Consider the following 16,370-nt stretch of genomic DNA (forward strand, 5'->3'; position numbering starts at 1 on the left):
ATGTAACCATGGTACATTTGTCAAATTGAGAAATCTCCCAATTTCACAAAATTTTCCACTGTTTTTTTTTTCCAAGTTGCAGTACTCAACCCACAATACAATATTTCTTTAAGACATCATGTTTTCTCAATTTTCTCTGTTCTGTGACCATTTCTCTGTAATCAATTTAAAGTAGAGATGAGGTATTTTGTATCTTAATTCATCTTATGGGTTGTGCTAAGGTTTTCTCATTAAATAGTGAGAAAATGCACTAGAACAGACCCCTCAGAATTGAAGTCTCTTAACACACCACTAACTAGGAGTAGAAAATATAAAATATCTTACTGTTGATCTCCCGGTAAATATAACATTTGCCGGGTTTCTACACTTAATATATCAAGAACAAATTCTTACCAAAAACAACCAGCCTAATGACTCACATCAAAAGATTTTAAAACTTATATGTAGTATCTGTATTGGCAATATTTGTGAAAGCATAAATGTACAGATAAATGGAACAAGATAGAGATCCCACAAAAAGACTTGCACAAATCAAATACACTCAACTGTTGAGAAAGGAACAAAGGCTTTGACTGTGAAGGAATATTCTTTCCAACAAATGATGCCAGAACACTTAGAGGACCTTTGGCATGCATGGATAAGTAAATACTAGTATGTAAAAGGAATCTCAACACATTCCTCACAAGTTTTAGCTGATGAAAGAGTGGTATCCAGCCAAACCAGGCAGCGGGGCAGTGGACCTAGAATTAGACTGGGATGCAGAGAACTCAGATTCAAGTCCTCAGGTCGCTGGCTTGAGTGCGGGCTCACCAGGCTTGAGCGTGGGGTCACTGGCTTGAGCGTAAGATCATAGACATGACTCCATGGTCACTGGCTTAAGCCTAAAGACACTGGCTTGAAGATGAAGGTCATAGGCTTGAGGCCAAGCTAGCTCTGGCTTAAGGAAGGGGTCACTTGCTCTGCTGTAGCCCCCCGGTCAAGGCACATATGAGAAAGTAATCAATGAACGACTAAGATGCCGCAAAGAAGAATTGATGCTTCTCCTTTCCTGTGTGTTCTTGTCTGTCCCTCCTGACTCTCTGTCTCTGTGAAAAGGGTTAGGGGGAGACTGATATTCACATCATAGAATTCCTAAAAGTCCACAATTTAAAAAACATGAAAAGATCTTGAACAGACACTTTCAAAAATAATCAGATGGTGAGTATATCAAAGGTGGTCAACATCGTTTGTCACCAGAAAATTACAATTTAGCACAGTAAAGAGATTGATAAAAGTACAGAGCTCATAGAATTCCTGAAATATTATATATATAATATAAATGCTGGTGATAGGAGAGAAAAAAGAATTCTTATTTGACAGAGACAATGCAAAGACTACATCATTTTAGAAGGTAGATTCATTTTTTTTTTGTTTTATTTACTGAGAAGAGAGTAGACAGAGACAGACTCCTGCATGTACCCTGACCAGAAAATACCCAGAAAGCCACTACGAGGGGGATGCCCTTCCCATTTGGGGCGTTGCTCTCTTGTTTACCAACCAAGCTTTTCTTAGCACCTTAGGTTGATGCCATAGAGCCATCCTCAGTGCCCAAGGCCATCTCAATCCAATGGAGCCATGGCTGCAAAATGGTGAGTAAGACAGAGAGAAGCAAGTGAGAGGAGAATGGGGAGAGAAGCAGATAGGCTTTTCTGATGTGTGCCCTGAAGGGAATCGAACCTGGGGCATCCACACACCAGGCTGACACTCTACCACTGAGGCAACCGACAAGGAATGGCAGATTCTTGAATGCATATTTATACTCTTGATTTCAGTTTTATAAAACTTTGTCTAAAACATTGTTTTTTTAAAAGATTTTGTTCATTTATAGAAAGGGCAGAGAGAGAGAGAAGGTAGGATGATCAGGAAGTATCAACAAACATGTGCCTTCACTGGGTAAGCCTAGGGTTTTGAACCAGTGACCTCACTTTCCAGGTTGTCACTTTATCCACTGTGCCACCACAGGAGAGGCAAAAAAATTATTTTAGCCTGACCAGGCGGTGGCACAGTGGATAGAGCATCAGACTGGGATGCAGAGGACCCAGGTTTGAGACCCCGAGGTTGCCAGCTTGAGCACGGGCTCATCTGGCTTGAGCAAAAGCTCACCAGCTTGGACCCAAGGTTGCTAGCTTGAACAAGGCGTTACTTGGTCTGCTGTAGTCCCACAGTCAAGGCACATAAAAGAAAGCAATCAGTGAACAACTAAGATGTCGCAATGAAAAACTAATGATTGATGCTTCTCATCTCTGTCCGTTCCTGTCTGTCTGTCCCTATCTATCCCTCGCTCTGACTCTCTCTCTGTATCTGTAAAAAAAAAAAAATCAAGTGGTCTCACTAATGAGTAGAATTTAGAGTAATGTTTGTGTTTACATATGTCCAAAAACCTGAACAAAAATATTAAAGAGGGCCCTGAATGGTCAGCTCGGTAGAGCATCGACCAGGTGTAGGGACATCCCAAGTTTGATTTTTGGTCAGGGCTACAAGAGAATTGACTATTTTCTTCTCTCCCCTGTCCTCTCCCACTGCTCTCCCAATTTCTCTTCTGCAGCCTGTGGCTCAATTCATTCTAACATCAGCCCTAGCATTGAGGTACTTTGGTTGGTCTACGTATATCTATCTCAGGAGCTAAAAACAGCTCACTTTATTTGAGCATCAGTCCCAGACAGAAGTTTCCAGGTGAACTGTCACTGACTTGCACGACAAGTATATTCAGGTCCCAAGCGAGAACGGTGCAGAATTAAAGAAAATAGACTTAAAAAATTAAAAGATGGGTTCAGCACGGCTCTGCAAATACTGCTGTTAGAAACACCACCCTAGCAGAAAAACATGGTCACCCCCAGAAACTGCATTTTCCTTTATTTATAGTGCAAAATGGGCCATTAGCAAATCAATTACTTTTCTGATTAGTTTCCAAGGCAACCCAAGAATTCCACCAAGTGCAAAAAACCCTCACCAATACTTAACATCCTAACTTTACATAAAGAGGAAATTTGCTTCCAGTCTTTTCCGGAGAATGTGGAGGGGCAGGATGAGCATCACAGATAACATGGAGGTGTGGGGAAGGGTTTAGCCCAGGGGTCTCAAACTCGCGGGCCGCGAGTTTGAGACCCCTGCTTAGCCATTTGCAAGCAAGGTGGGAGCTTGGGCAGAAGCCAGTCCCCAGCACTTCTCTTCTCAAAATCTAACTGCAAAGTCCTGTTGATTTTTCATTCCCCGACATATTCCCCTTTTATATTTTTTAAACTTCACTTCGTGTGCTGTGATTTATACTCATCTGATTTCCCATGTTCCGATTTGAAAGAAGACTGGAAAAATATAAAATAAACAACAAAATTAAAATAGCTGATACTAAAAGATAACACAACAAATGTCTTAATACAATCAAGTGATTAAAGCCTATTAGATTATGAAGCAAAGTCTTAGCTAATGCAGCTGGATCTAAAATAAAATCTTTGCAGTTTTGTATGTCCTTAACAAGTTAATGTAATTTCACTAAGTCCATGTTGACACCATCACTGCTCCACATTATTTGTAAATGCAACCCAACCCCACTTCAGTCTGAGAACTGTCCCAAAGAGCAGGAGTCACACACATTCAGGAAAAGTCTGCAATGCACTGGAACTGTGGTCACATTCCACATTCTAGAAGCCAAGTCCCAGTGACCACTGCTTCTAGCTTGCAATAATTCAGGTAGACTGGAAGGACCATCTGGAGCACGTATGAAGATGTGGCTTCCATTTTCTTTTAACACGGAGAGATAAACCCAATGGGCCTTTCCCTGGAACTTTCCAGCCATGTGGTGGTGAGGAGAACCTTGGGATACACTATGCCGGGAGGCAGAGGTAAATTTGTAACAGAAGTGGGCAAAAAGGAGAGAGACAGAGGCTCTAAATTAGGAGAAGGACTCAGCCCAAAATAGGCATGGGGCATTGAGGCAGGAGGAGACACTATGTATAAAACAAGGCAGTGGATCCATGGCAAACGGGGAGGAAAATAATACCATCGACACCCACAACAGAGATCTTTGTGGGATGAGCAGAACCCAAATATTCAGGCAGGGCAGAGTAAGTGGCCCTCGTGTCTATAAGAAATGAGATCGCTTACCTGCTACTTGGAAAATTACCCTAGGCCTGTCCACGGTGATATGAGATGGAGCCAATGGCTCTGGACACCTTTAGTCTTCAGTGGCAAGTCCCAGCAGGCTGGGCAAGGTTAGGTCAGAGGTGGCTAGAGTAAGGCTGGAAAAGATTGAACCCTCCCTTAGAGGAGTGAAGGGGCAGCCTACCTTCCAATGTCCTTTTATCCCACAGCAAGGGCATGGTCCTGGCAGAGGCTGAGAAACCAGGTAGGCTTTAGCCCAATGACTTTCTTTTCCATTCTTGAAGCAGGACGCTGATGGAGCCTTATGAGGCCCCTGAGGAGCATTGGAGCCTTTATGGGTGTATGCCAAGAGCTGATATTTTGCCTGATCTCTTTGGGGCTCTGTCTGCCTTTTCCTGATCCTCTCGGTCATTATAGACCATAAAAGCCATGCTCAGAAGATCTCGCTGAGGAGTTTGAGGGCCCTCCTCCACCTATATAAACTTTTTTCATACATCTGGAGCTGGCTGGAAAAAGACAGGACAGCGTTATTAGCTGGATCAAATCAAGGAGGATAGGAATTTTCAGGAGAAAGAGGTTTGGCGTCCCTTGTAGGATTCCAGAGTCTCTTGGTTGCTGAATGGCCCTGTACATCATTCAGATACATTTTTAAATTAAAAACCATGATAAAGTAGATATGCAGGAGTTCCAGGATATGACTCTCCCTTTTATATTTCTTACAATTGACTTTTAAACATTTGCTGGTTACACTTTATAATACCTTGACCCTGAGGATTGTAAGGAAATACCTGTCTTTATGTTAATTTTAACAAAATATAGTAAATGCTTTTCCAAGTAATATCCCCATACTTTTCAAAACATTTCTACCCCATTAATTAACAGGCAATCTAGAGGGTACATTTAGGCTGGAAAAATCCAGTAGGAATTTCATTATCTTCCCATTACAAAAAAAATTTTACACTTTTGTTAATCAAATCCACCGAGATTCAAGGTTTGCAGCAGTTTGAAGCTTGGAGCAGCTTGCAGTTTGCAGCAGTTTGGTCAAATGAGCAAGTCTTTAGGATCCACATTTTATTGTACTTAAATTTAAATGATGCTTTGTACAAGTTATATAAGACTTTTATTTTTTTTAATATTAGAGCCGGCATTTCCAATTTTTGCATTCAAGAACTTAATTCAGGCCTTAAAAAATCCCATTTTAGACAACATTAAACAAAGACTAAACACAAACAACAATCAGATGAATCAGACAAATCAGAAAGAAACCTGGGATTTCAGAGTACAACCATATTAGAAAGATATCTGCTTGATTTTATAGTCAGGGCGTTTTTTGAGAGGGACAGAAGAAGGATGAGACTAAACAAAATTTTCTTGAGAAAAATCTTGAAGAGTCCACATGAAATTTTCTTTAGCTACATCCAAACAGGCATCTCCCACCCCAATTTCCAGACAAAGAATAGGAGAAAAACAAAATGATAGTGTAGCTAAAACATTAAAGAAAGTCAGACAAAAACAAAATAAGCTGCAACTTTCCTAATACTTAAGTCTTCTATTCATTCTCTAATTCTAATAGCTGCTGCAACTGGCAGCCCAAACCGACCACACTGAGATCCCTTTATCTTAACTCTAGCTGAGCAGCAAACTTAGTTGACAGGGGTGGGGGAGGCTGACAAATCACCTACCCCTTGGCTGCAGCCACCCGCTGTTGGGGCCCAACCCAACTGCTACTGCTACCGCCACCATGGCCTCTGTGAATGACCTGTCCTTTGGCTTTATATTCAGATTTACACTAATTTGCCCAATGTTTCCCTCTCCTACAACATGGGCAGTGGTCCAGAGCCTTAGGAGCTACCCGGGCTTGAAAAGGAGGCTGTGGGTGATATTCTAGGGAAACAGTGCAGTTTCTACCAAAATGTCCCAAACCCCTGCATTGGAAACAAGATCCATGGGCAGAAGTACTTTTCTGACCTTTTTTTGTTTCTTCTGCCTTTTTTCAAAGAATTCTGGGGATTCCAAGATGGCAGCAGAGTAGACAGACACACAGACTCCCAGCTCACACCACCAAACTGGATTACAAATTAATTTAGGAACAATCATCATAAAAACCAACTTTAGACTAAAAGAACAGGTCTCAAAAGCCAAGGAGCAAATAAGAATCCACACTGATCCTGGTAGGGAGTGCAGGGGCATGGTTGGGGCTCCCCTGTTTCCAGTAGCAGGGGAAGCTGAGGCTGAGAGTCCAGAAAGGCTCTCATTACATGGAGAGAGGCCCTGAGAGACGGGAGCCCTCAGTCTCAGAACCGGAGACCCAGCCTAGACATCCAGGGACTGGAGGAGACAGACGAAAAGCATTGAGAAAAGAGAAGAGCAAAGTTCTGTGTGTGGGAAGCAGTGAGGGTGCCTTAAAGGAACAGAGCAGAAAATATTGCTCACAGCCACTTGCCTGGGGCCCCGGGGGTAAAGAGGCCTGAGAGGACTGGCTTGTCTTCCACAAAAAAAAGTGGAAAGAATGAGACAGATGGTGACGAGCAGAGGAATGCTTGGGATGACCTGAGAAGCTGACTCATCCAGTGCAGAGGCAGCCATAGCTGGGGGACGGGTTGATCCCTCCATACAGGACAAGCCTAAAGTGGTTCCAGGTGATCTACCTCCAGAAAGCTCTCCAGCTCCAATCAGCACAAAAGACACAGCTGAAAGCAGGAAGTGGGGAGGAGGGGCAGTAACTCAGTTCTCCAAGGAAATCTGAGATACACCTCCCCCTATTGAAGCCAAGATCACGCCCCACCCCCAGAGAGCAGCTGGCAGAACCCGCCTTCAGATTCTCAGAGGTCACACCCACCACGTTCCTGGATAGAGTTTCAAATAAGCCCCATGCTGAGATCAGTAAACAAGCCCACCACTGAATAAACTGAAAACAAATCAAGACTTCAAAGCGGCTCTACTAGATAAGGAGACCACAACTAGAACAAGCCTGCAAGCCACACACAGAAGCAATGAAAAGACAGAGAAGCTTAAGTCATATGAATCAACAAGACAAATCCCCAGAAAAAGATCTGGATGAAATGGAAAGTAATCAAATTACCAATGCAGAGTATAAAATAATGATTGTTAGGATGCTTAAGGATCTCAAAGCTACAATGGAAGGACTTAATGAACACCTAAATAAAGGAATTGTAAGCATCAAAAAGGACACAGAAATCATAAAGAAGAACTGGACAGAAATGACAAACACAATATCAGAAATGAAGGCTACTAGAAGGAATTAAAAGAAGGCTGAATTTTTTTTATCATTTTTTTTATTATTTATTTATTCATTTTTAGAGAGGAGAGAGAGAAGGAGAGAGATACAGAGAGAGAGAAGGGGGGAGGAGCTAGAAGCATCAACTCCCAAATGTGCCTTGACCGGGGAAGCCCAGGGCCTCGAACCAGCGACCTCAGCATTTCCAGGTCAATGCTTTATCCACTGCGCACCACAGGTCAGGCAAAAGAAGGCTGAATTGAGCAGAGGATCAAATCAGCGACTTAGAGGACAAGATAAGTGAAACCACAGAAGCAGAACAGCAAAAAGAAAAGAGGATCAAAAAGTCTGAGGAAAGTCTAAGAGAGGTCTGTGACAACATAAAGAGAAACAATATCTGCATAATATGGGTTCCTGAAGGAGAAGAGAAAGAACAAGGAATAGTGGCCTGACCTGTGGTGGTGCAGTGGATAAAGCGTCGACCTGTAAATGCTGAGGTTGCCGGTTTGAGACCCTAGGCTTGCCTGGTCAAGGCACATATGGGAGTTGATGCTTCCTGCTCCTCCCCCCCTTCTCTCTCTATCTCTCTCCTCTCTCCCTCTCTCTCCTTTCTAAAATGAATAAATAAAAAAAAGAACAAGGAATAGAGAACCTTATTGAAGAAAGTATAGCTGAAAATTTCCCTAAATTGATGCAGGAAAGAGCCACAGGTTCAAGAGGCAGAGAATCTGATTTAAAAAGAATCCAAAAAAACCCACACCAAGACACACCATAATCAAAATACCAAAGCTAAGAGATAAAGAAAGAATACTAAAACCTGTAAGAGAAAAACAATCAGTCACCTACAACGGGACCCCCATAAAGATGATATCTGTCTTTTCAACAGACACACTTGAGACCAGAAGAGAATGGCAAGAAATATTCAAAGTAATGCAGAACCAGAACCTACAACCAAGAAGTCTTTATCCAGCAAGGCTATCATTTAAAATTGAAGGAGAAATAAAAAGCATCCCAGATAAAAAAGAACTCAAAGAATTCATCACAACATCACCAATGCTGCAAGAAATGTTAAGGGGCCTGCTGTAGACAGAACAAAGCAGACAAAAAAATCTAAAAGAGCAATATAGATTTTTTAAAAATGGCAATAAATAACTACATATCAATTATAATCTTAAATGTAAATGGATTAAATTATCCAATCAAAAGACATAGGATAGCCAAATGGATAACAGGACCCATATATATGCTGTCTACAAGAGACTCACCTCAAAACCAAATACACATAGATTGAAAGTAAAAGGATGGAAAAAATATTTCATGCAAATGAAAATGAAAATAATGCTGGAGTAGCAATACTTATATCTGACAAAATAGATGTTAAAAAATAAAACTATAGTAAGGGATAAAGAAGGTTACTACCTAATGATAAAGGGAGCAATGCAGCAGGAAAAGATAACCATTATAAATATCTATGCACCTAATATAGGAGCACCTAAATATATAAAGCAGAATTTGATGGACATAAAGGGCGAGATCATCAGCAATACTATAATAGTAGAGGATTTCAATATCCCACTAACATCACTGGATAGATCCTAAAGAAAGAAAATTAACAAAGAAACAGCAGAATTAAGGTTCACACTAGATCAACTGGATTTAATAGATATCTTCAGAACCTTTCACCCTAAGGCATCAGAATATACACTTTTCAAGTGCAAGTGGTACATTCTCTAGGATAGACCACATATTTGGGCATAAAACGAGTCTCAACAAATTTAAAAAGATTTAAATCATATCAAGCACCTTCTCTGACCACAATGGCATGAAACGAGAAATCAACTACAATAGAAAAATTGAAAAACACTCAAACACTTGGAAACTAAACAGCATGTTATTAAGAAAACAAGTCAGTCAACAATAAGATCAGGGAAGAAATAAAAAATTTCCTTGAAACAAATGAAAATGAGCATACAACAACTCAAAATCTGTGGGACACAGCACAAGCAGTCCTGAGAAGGAAGTTCATAGCATTACAGGCACATGTTAAGAAGCTAGAAAAAGCTCAAATAAAAAACTTAACCCTGCAACTAAAAGAACTAGAAAAAGAACAGCAAGTAAAGCCCAGAGGAAGTAGAAGGAAGGAAATAATAAAGATCAGAGCAGAAATAAATGACATAGAGGCTTAAAAAAACCACAGAAGTCAATGAAACCAAGAACTGGTTCTTTGAAAAGGTAAACAAGATCGATGAACCTTTAACCAGATTCACCAAGAAAAAAAGAGAGAGGACTCAAATAAAATTAGATATGAGGATGGAGATGTAACAATGGACAAAGCAAAAATACAAAGGATTGTAAGAAAATACTGTGAAGAACAGTATGCCAAAAAACTACACAACCTAGGTGAAATGGATAAATTTCTTGAGTCATATAATCTTTCAAAAATCAATCTGGAAAAATCAGAAAACCTAAATAGACCAATTACAACAAATGAGATCAAAACAGTTATCAAAAAAAAATCCCAACAAACAAAAGCCAGATGGCTTCACAGGCAAATTTTACCAAACATTAAAGAAAAACTAACTCCTATCCTCAAGCTATTTCAAAAAATTTAAGAGGAGGGAAAACTTCCAAGCTCCTTCTATGAGGCAAGCATAATTCTGATTTCAAAACCAGGAAATGACAACACAAAGAAAAAACTATAGGTCAATATCTCTCATAAATTTAGATGCTTAAATTCTCACCAAAATATTAGCAAACTAAATCCAACAATACATGAAAAAAATAATGCATCATGATCAAGTGGGATTTATTCTGGGGAGGCAAGGCTGGTACAATATTTGCAAATCAATCAATGTGATTCATCACATAAACAAAACGAAGGAGAAAAACCACATGATAATATCAATAGATGCAGAAAAAGCATTCCATAAAATCCAGCATCCATTCATGATCAATACTCTCAGAAAACTGGGAATACAGGGAACATACCTCAACATGATAAAGGCCATCTATGACAGACCCACAGCCAACATCATACTCAATGGGCAAAAGTTAAAAGTAATCCTCTTAAGATCAAGAACAAGGCAGGGATAGGATACCCCCTTTCACCACTCTTATTCAACATAGTTCTGGAAGTCCTAGCCACTGCAATCAGACAAGAAGAAGAAATAAAAGGCATCTAAATTGGAAAAGAAGAAGAAAAACTATCATTATTTGCTGATGATATGATACTGTACATAGAAAACCCTAAAGTCGCAGTCAAAAAACTACTGGACCTGATAAATGAATTCAGCAAGGTAGCAAAATATAAAATTAATACTCAGAAATCAGAGGCATCTTTATACACCAACAATGATACTAGGGAACAAATTATTTTCATTTTCTGTTGCATGAGGTTTTAGAACTTTTTCTATATATATCTGCATCGCTGGTTCCAAATCTGAAATCTGTTTTTGGTGTATGCTCTAGTTTTTATGCAATGTTAATTTCTTTTTGTTACAGTTAATGGAATACGTTGGTTTTGAAATTAGAGTTAAAGGGCAACTACTCTTGGATTGAACATAACCACAAGGCAATTAATGTTTTACAAACATCACTTTTACATAATTGTAGTTGTTTTTAAATGTAAAAAATTATTATCTGATAAAACCACCCTCTTACTTTGTTTTAAGATTGAATCATGGCTTCTTCGATTAGGCATAAATGTAAGAATAGTTCTGACACCTTCTGTTATATATATGGCTGTTACACACTTCCAACGTCAAAGGTGCAATATTTTGTCATTTGTGACATGTGCATATATTGCCTATTTTCAAGTTCCCATTGGCGATCAAGAATTGGGCTCCTGGCCTGACCTGTCGTGACGCAGTGGGATAAAGCGTCGACCTGGAACACTGAGGTTGCTGGTTTGAAACCCTGGGCTTGCCTGGTCAAGGCACATATGGGAGTTGATGCTTCCTGCTCCTCCCCCTTCTCTCTCTCTCTGTCTCTCTCACTTCTCTCTCTCTAAAAAATCAATCAATAAATAGAATATTTTTTAAAAAATCAACTAGTATGTTCCAAGTGGAACAGCAAATCAATATTTCTCTCTCTCTCTCTCTCTCTCTCTCTCCCTGCTCCTCTTCCTAATCAATAAAAAAAAAAAAAAAGAATTGGGCTCCTCATATTGTGTGTCATAATTGTGAGGAAATGCTTTGTAAGTGGACAAAAGGAAAACACAAAGGAATGCCTTTTGGTATTCCCATGGTTTAGCGTGAACCTAAGGACCACAGCAGTGACTGTTATTTCTGTCTGATCCATACCAAGGGCATTGGCAAGAAAAAATGGGATATGATCGTATATCCTAATATTCTTTCAGCAATACGACCTATCCCATACTCTGAGACACTCCCAGTTCCAGTTTTAAATGGTTTTACTTTTTCTAAGGACAAAGAAAGTAAACATGGTGATCAACTGTATTTTGATAAGATGCATGAGGAAATGGTTGTAGAACCTGAAGGGTCTTCTTCTGATGCCAAGCAGTCATTAACCTCTCAGCAGTTTAGCCAACCCAAATTTAATGACTTAGTAAGAGATTTGGGCCTATCAAAAAAGCAGCTGAGTTATTGGCCTTCAGGCTTCAAGAAAAAAAATGTACTTCACCAGTCAGCTAAAGTATCCCATTTCAGGAAGCGTGAATAAATTTTTGTGGACTTTTTTCCTGAAGACAAACACTATGTTTACTGTCATGATATCAGTAGTCTTCTCAGCAGCTAGGTGTTACCTCTTACAGTCCAACAGAATGGCAGCTATTTCTTGACAGCTCTAAACAGAGTCTAAAATGTGTTCTCCTACAGAACGGTAATGTTTATGCAGAGGTTCCCATTGGCTATTCAACTTATCTGCAAGAAGATTATAATGACATAAAAATTGTCCTCAACTTTCTGAAGTATGAGGAGCATAACTGGATCATTTGTGTGGATCTTAAAATGATAAATTTCCTGCTAGGACCACAGAGAGGTTTCACGAAGTATCCTTGCTTTCTGTGTTTGTGGGACAGCCGAGCTCGGGAGAAACACGGACACAGAAGGTGTGGCCAAAACAAGAAGCTCTGGAAGTAGGCATGCAGAATATTGTGAATGAGCCTGTAGTTAATCAAGACAGGATCATTTTTCCCCCACTTCACATCAAACTTGGCTTAATGAAGCAGTTTGTTCAGGCTTTGTTTAGAGAAAGTGAATGCTTTCAACATATTATTTCTGCTTTTCCTACCTGGTCTTTCAAGGAGATAAAAGTAGGTGTATACAATGGACCTCAAATTCAAACCCTCATACATGATGAATTTGCCAGGAAGATGAATAAAAAGGAGAAAGCAGCATGGCAGTCTTTTGTGGCAGTTACAAAGAACATCCTTGGCAACAAAAAAGCAGAAAACTATGAACTTCTGGTTCAAAGGATGCTGTTGGCTTTCTGCGACATTGGATGTAACATGAGCATTAAGATTCACTTCCTGAACAGTCACCTTGATAAGTTTCCTGAAAATCTTGGAGCTGTTAGTGATGGCAGACTACTGCTGGAGCACCAAACAAGATTGTCCTCAACAAGTACAGAAATGCAAGAGCTACAAACGCAAATTTTTGCCTGAATAGAATTTAAATAAGTATTGCACAAATTTTATGATTAAAATAAGTGTTTTAATATGAATTGTAGACAAATTCTGGTGCAATCGTATCTTTTACCGTAATAGTGTATTTACTGCGTTATATAAATTATTATATTTTCACAAAGATGATGCCCAAGAAGACATTCTACTTCATTATGTTAAACTAAATGTTGAAAATTTTACAATAAGATGAAAAAACAAAATTTTAAATTGCAAAAAAACCCTGTAGCTTACAGAGAAAAACTAATGTCAGATTTGAGATCTGCACAGTCAAATCAGGTAAGAACAAGTGTTTTTATAGATGCAACAAAAATTTTGTTCCCCAGTGTGATCTGTCTGAAAGAGAAATTAAGAAAGCAATCCCCTTCACGATTGCAACAAACAGTGAATGCTAGTTTTGGTGCACGTAGATGTCTCCCTATCATCTCTCCTCTTACTTCAAAAAAATTAGAAATGTCAAAGAGGAAAGTTTTCTGGAAGATAAGGAAAAAATATTTTTTTACTTCTAGAAACACCACTCGATCATGGGGAACTAGAGTCACATAGATGTAGAAGACTCAACTTTTTAGAAGAGTTGATTTGAACCAAACTGAGAACATATGACAAGGAGCAAGACCTCAAATGCCCTAGGAGTCAATATTTTAGTATGAAACTTGAACTTGAAAAATTAAAATGTTTCTAATATCCAAAACCTGAGCTTCAAAATTCTTACTGTTCTGGGGCTATGGATCCTACAACTTTCAGACTTCTAAGATCTGAAGGCCTGACCTATGGTGTCTCAGTGGATAAAGCATCGACCAGGAAAGCTGAGGTTACACGTTGGAAATCCTGGGCTTGCCCAGTCAAGGCACATATGGGAGTTGATGCTTCCTGCTCCCCCTGCCCTTCTCTTTGTCTGTTTCTCTCCTCACTAAAAATAAATTTAAAAACTTGAAAATTCCTTGAACACAAACAATCTCTAGTGTCTTCAAATTCAATCTGAAATTTACCACAGTAACTCTTCTACATTGACTCTCCTCAGACATTTAGATGAAATTAGATTTAGATTCGTTGCTAACTTAGACAAATGGTTCATGCTACACATATGGCAGTTTTCTATCAACAAGCCTAACATAATTGACATGTAAACCTTAAACCTTGACCTTCAGATGTTCAGTTAATCTCTGCAGAGTACAGCTTAATGAAAACACATACACTGATGCCTAGATCTTCAGAGACTGAATTCACATAAATCCCCAAATGACAATTTGTATGCATTCCTGCTTCACCTAACTCACAGGCCCTCACTCAGGATCCACAGAGAATCCTGCTCACAAGATCTTGATCCTCTGAAGCCCCCAGTGGCAGCACCCAGAGGCTGAACACTAGTACCAAACTACTTCCAATCCAGTGCTCTGTCCCCAAGTCCTTCCTTGCCTGTTACTAGAAGACTTGTGTAACCACGTCTCAGGCTCTCTTCTGGAATTCCAAGTTCTGGCCTTGAGCAAGTTCCATGATGTCATAGAATGTATTAGAAAGTTTCTGATGGGTGTGACCATAACATTTGCTGTAACTGTCAGGTGAAATAAAACATAAATGTCTTAAAGGCTCACAATGCCTTCTTTTCTTCTTATGGAATGGTCACAAGCACAGAGGAACTGCTTAAATTATTACAGTTTGGAATATATCCAAGGGCAACATGGTAGGGGATGCATCTTGTTCATCACTTTAGTCAAAACAAAAAGTTGACAGTACAGATGTTACACAGGAGCAGCAAGGGTGAATCCAGTTTCCATCAGGTGTGATGATGTCTGTATGTCACAAAAGAATCCAAAGACCTTTGGGCTGGATGTTAGGTTGAAATAAATTGAGGTCCACTATTAAAACATATGCAGTGCAGCCCTCTTCCTTGGTTTCTCAACTCTCTCATTACTGCCACACTCACAATACTCCTGGTCACCCAACATGTGTTTCATTGGGTGAGGGAATGCCCCACATTAAAATTTTTCCACACCAGCATCATTCTGGTACACAAAGGTTGCCAGTTTGATCCCGGTCGGGGCACATAAAGAAACGAATCCATGTTTCTGTCTCTCTCTTCCCTTCTCTCTCTAAACTTTAAAAAATAAAACATACTGACCTGTGGTGGCGCAGTGGATAAAGCGTCGACCTGGAAATGCTGAGGTCACCGGTTCAAAACCCTGGGCTTGCCTGGTCAAGGCACATATGAGAGTTGATGCTTCCAGCTCCTCCCTTTCTCTCCTCTTTCTCCTCTATAAAAATGAATAATAAAAAAAGGACCAACCCCCCCCCCAGAAATAAAAAAAATAAAACATACAATAAATATTCTTATGAAGTTGAATTAGTAATCCTAGATGAATCATATTTTATGATTTTACCCTCATAGAAACTGTCACCTGCAGACACTGTGGCAGGTGAATAATTGACAAGGCTACGCGAGGGATACAAATGTCCACTAAAATCCCAGCTTTTTATTTTGTACTGGAACGGAAGCCAATGCTTGAGATAAGAAAAAGTGTAAACTACAAAATAAGAAAGATAACTAAAGATACATTCAGGAATTACTTATTTGAAAGAGAAAATGCACCCACTAAGCATATCTTCACTTATATAGCTAGAAAGAAGTACATGTACCCATGTAACTAAATTAATTTTTTTTTTTTTTGCAAAAGAGACAAACAGAAAGACAGACAGACAGGGACAGACAGAAAAGAAAGAATAGAGAAACACAAACATTCAAGAAAGTGAAGACTAGAGCCAGAGATTGTGAGAAAATATTTTTACATTATGTATCTGGTAAAAAATTGTACTTAAAATATACAAATGATTTAGAAAACATAACAATAATAATACAACCATCCAATTTCTTTTTGTATGACATCATAAAATTTTCTAAAAACTGAATCTTGATGATGTTACAACTATAAACTCACTAAATGTCAGTAAGTTGTAGAATTAGTATGTAAATGTTATATAAAATTATGGCCCGAGAGCCCTGGCTGTTTTCTCAGTGGTAGAATGGCATCAATTTTTTTTTTTGAGAATAAGCGAGTAAGGGAGAGAATCATACAGAAAAAGAGAAACATAGAGAAGGATACCATGGGGGAGAGAGAGGACCATGGATTTATTGTTCAACCCATTTATGCATTTAGTTGACTCCAACTGTGCCCTGAGCAAGGATCAAACCTGCAACCTTGACATATTAGATGGACAGTCACATCAAAGGTGTCATCCCACCAGGGTAGGACTCTCTCATAAGCAATAATTATAACTTTTAAGGTTCAAAACACACAGAAAAAACAAAAGTACACAACAATAAATTGGAACATGGTCAATAAAGTTGAATTGCCTTAA

Source organism: Saccopteryx leptura, chromosome 3 (genome assembly GCF_036850995.1).
Source record: "Saccopteryx leptura isolate mSacLep1 chromosome 3, mSacLep1_pri_phased_curated, whole genome shotgun sequence".
Lineage (NCBI taxonomy): Eukaryota > Metazoa > Chordata > Mammalia > Chiroptera > Emballonuridae > Saccopteryx > Saccopteryx leptura.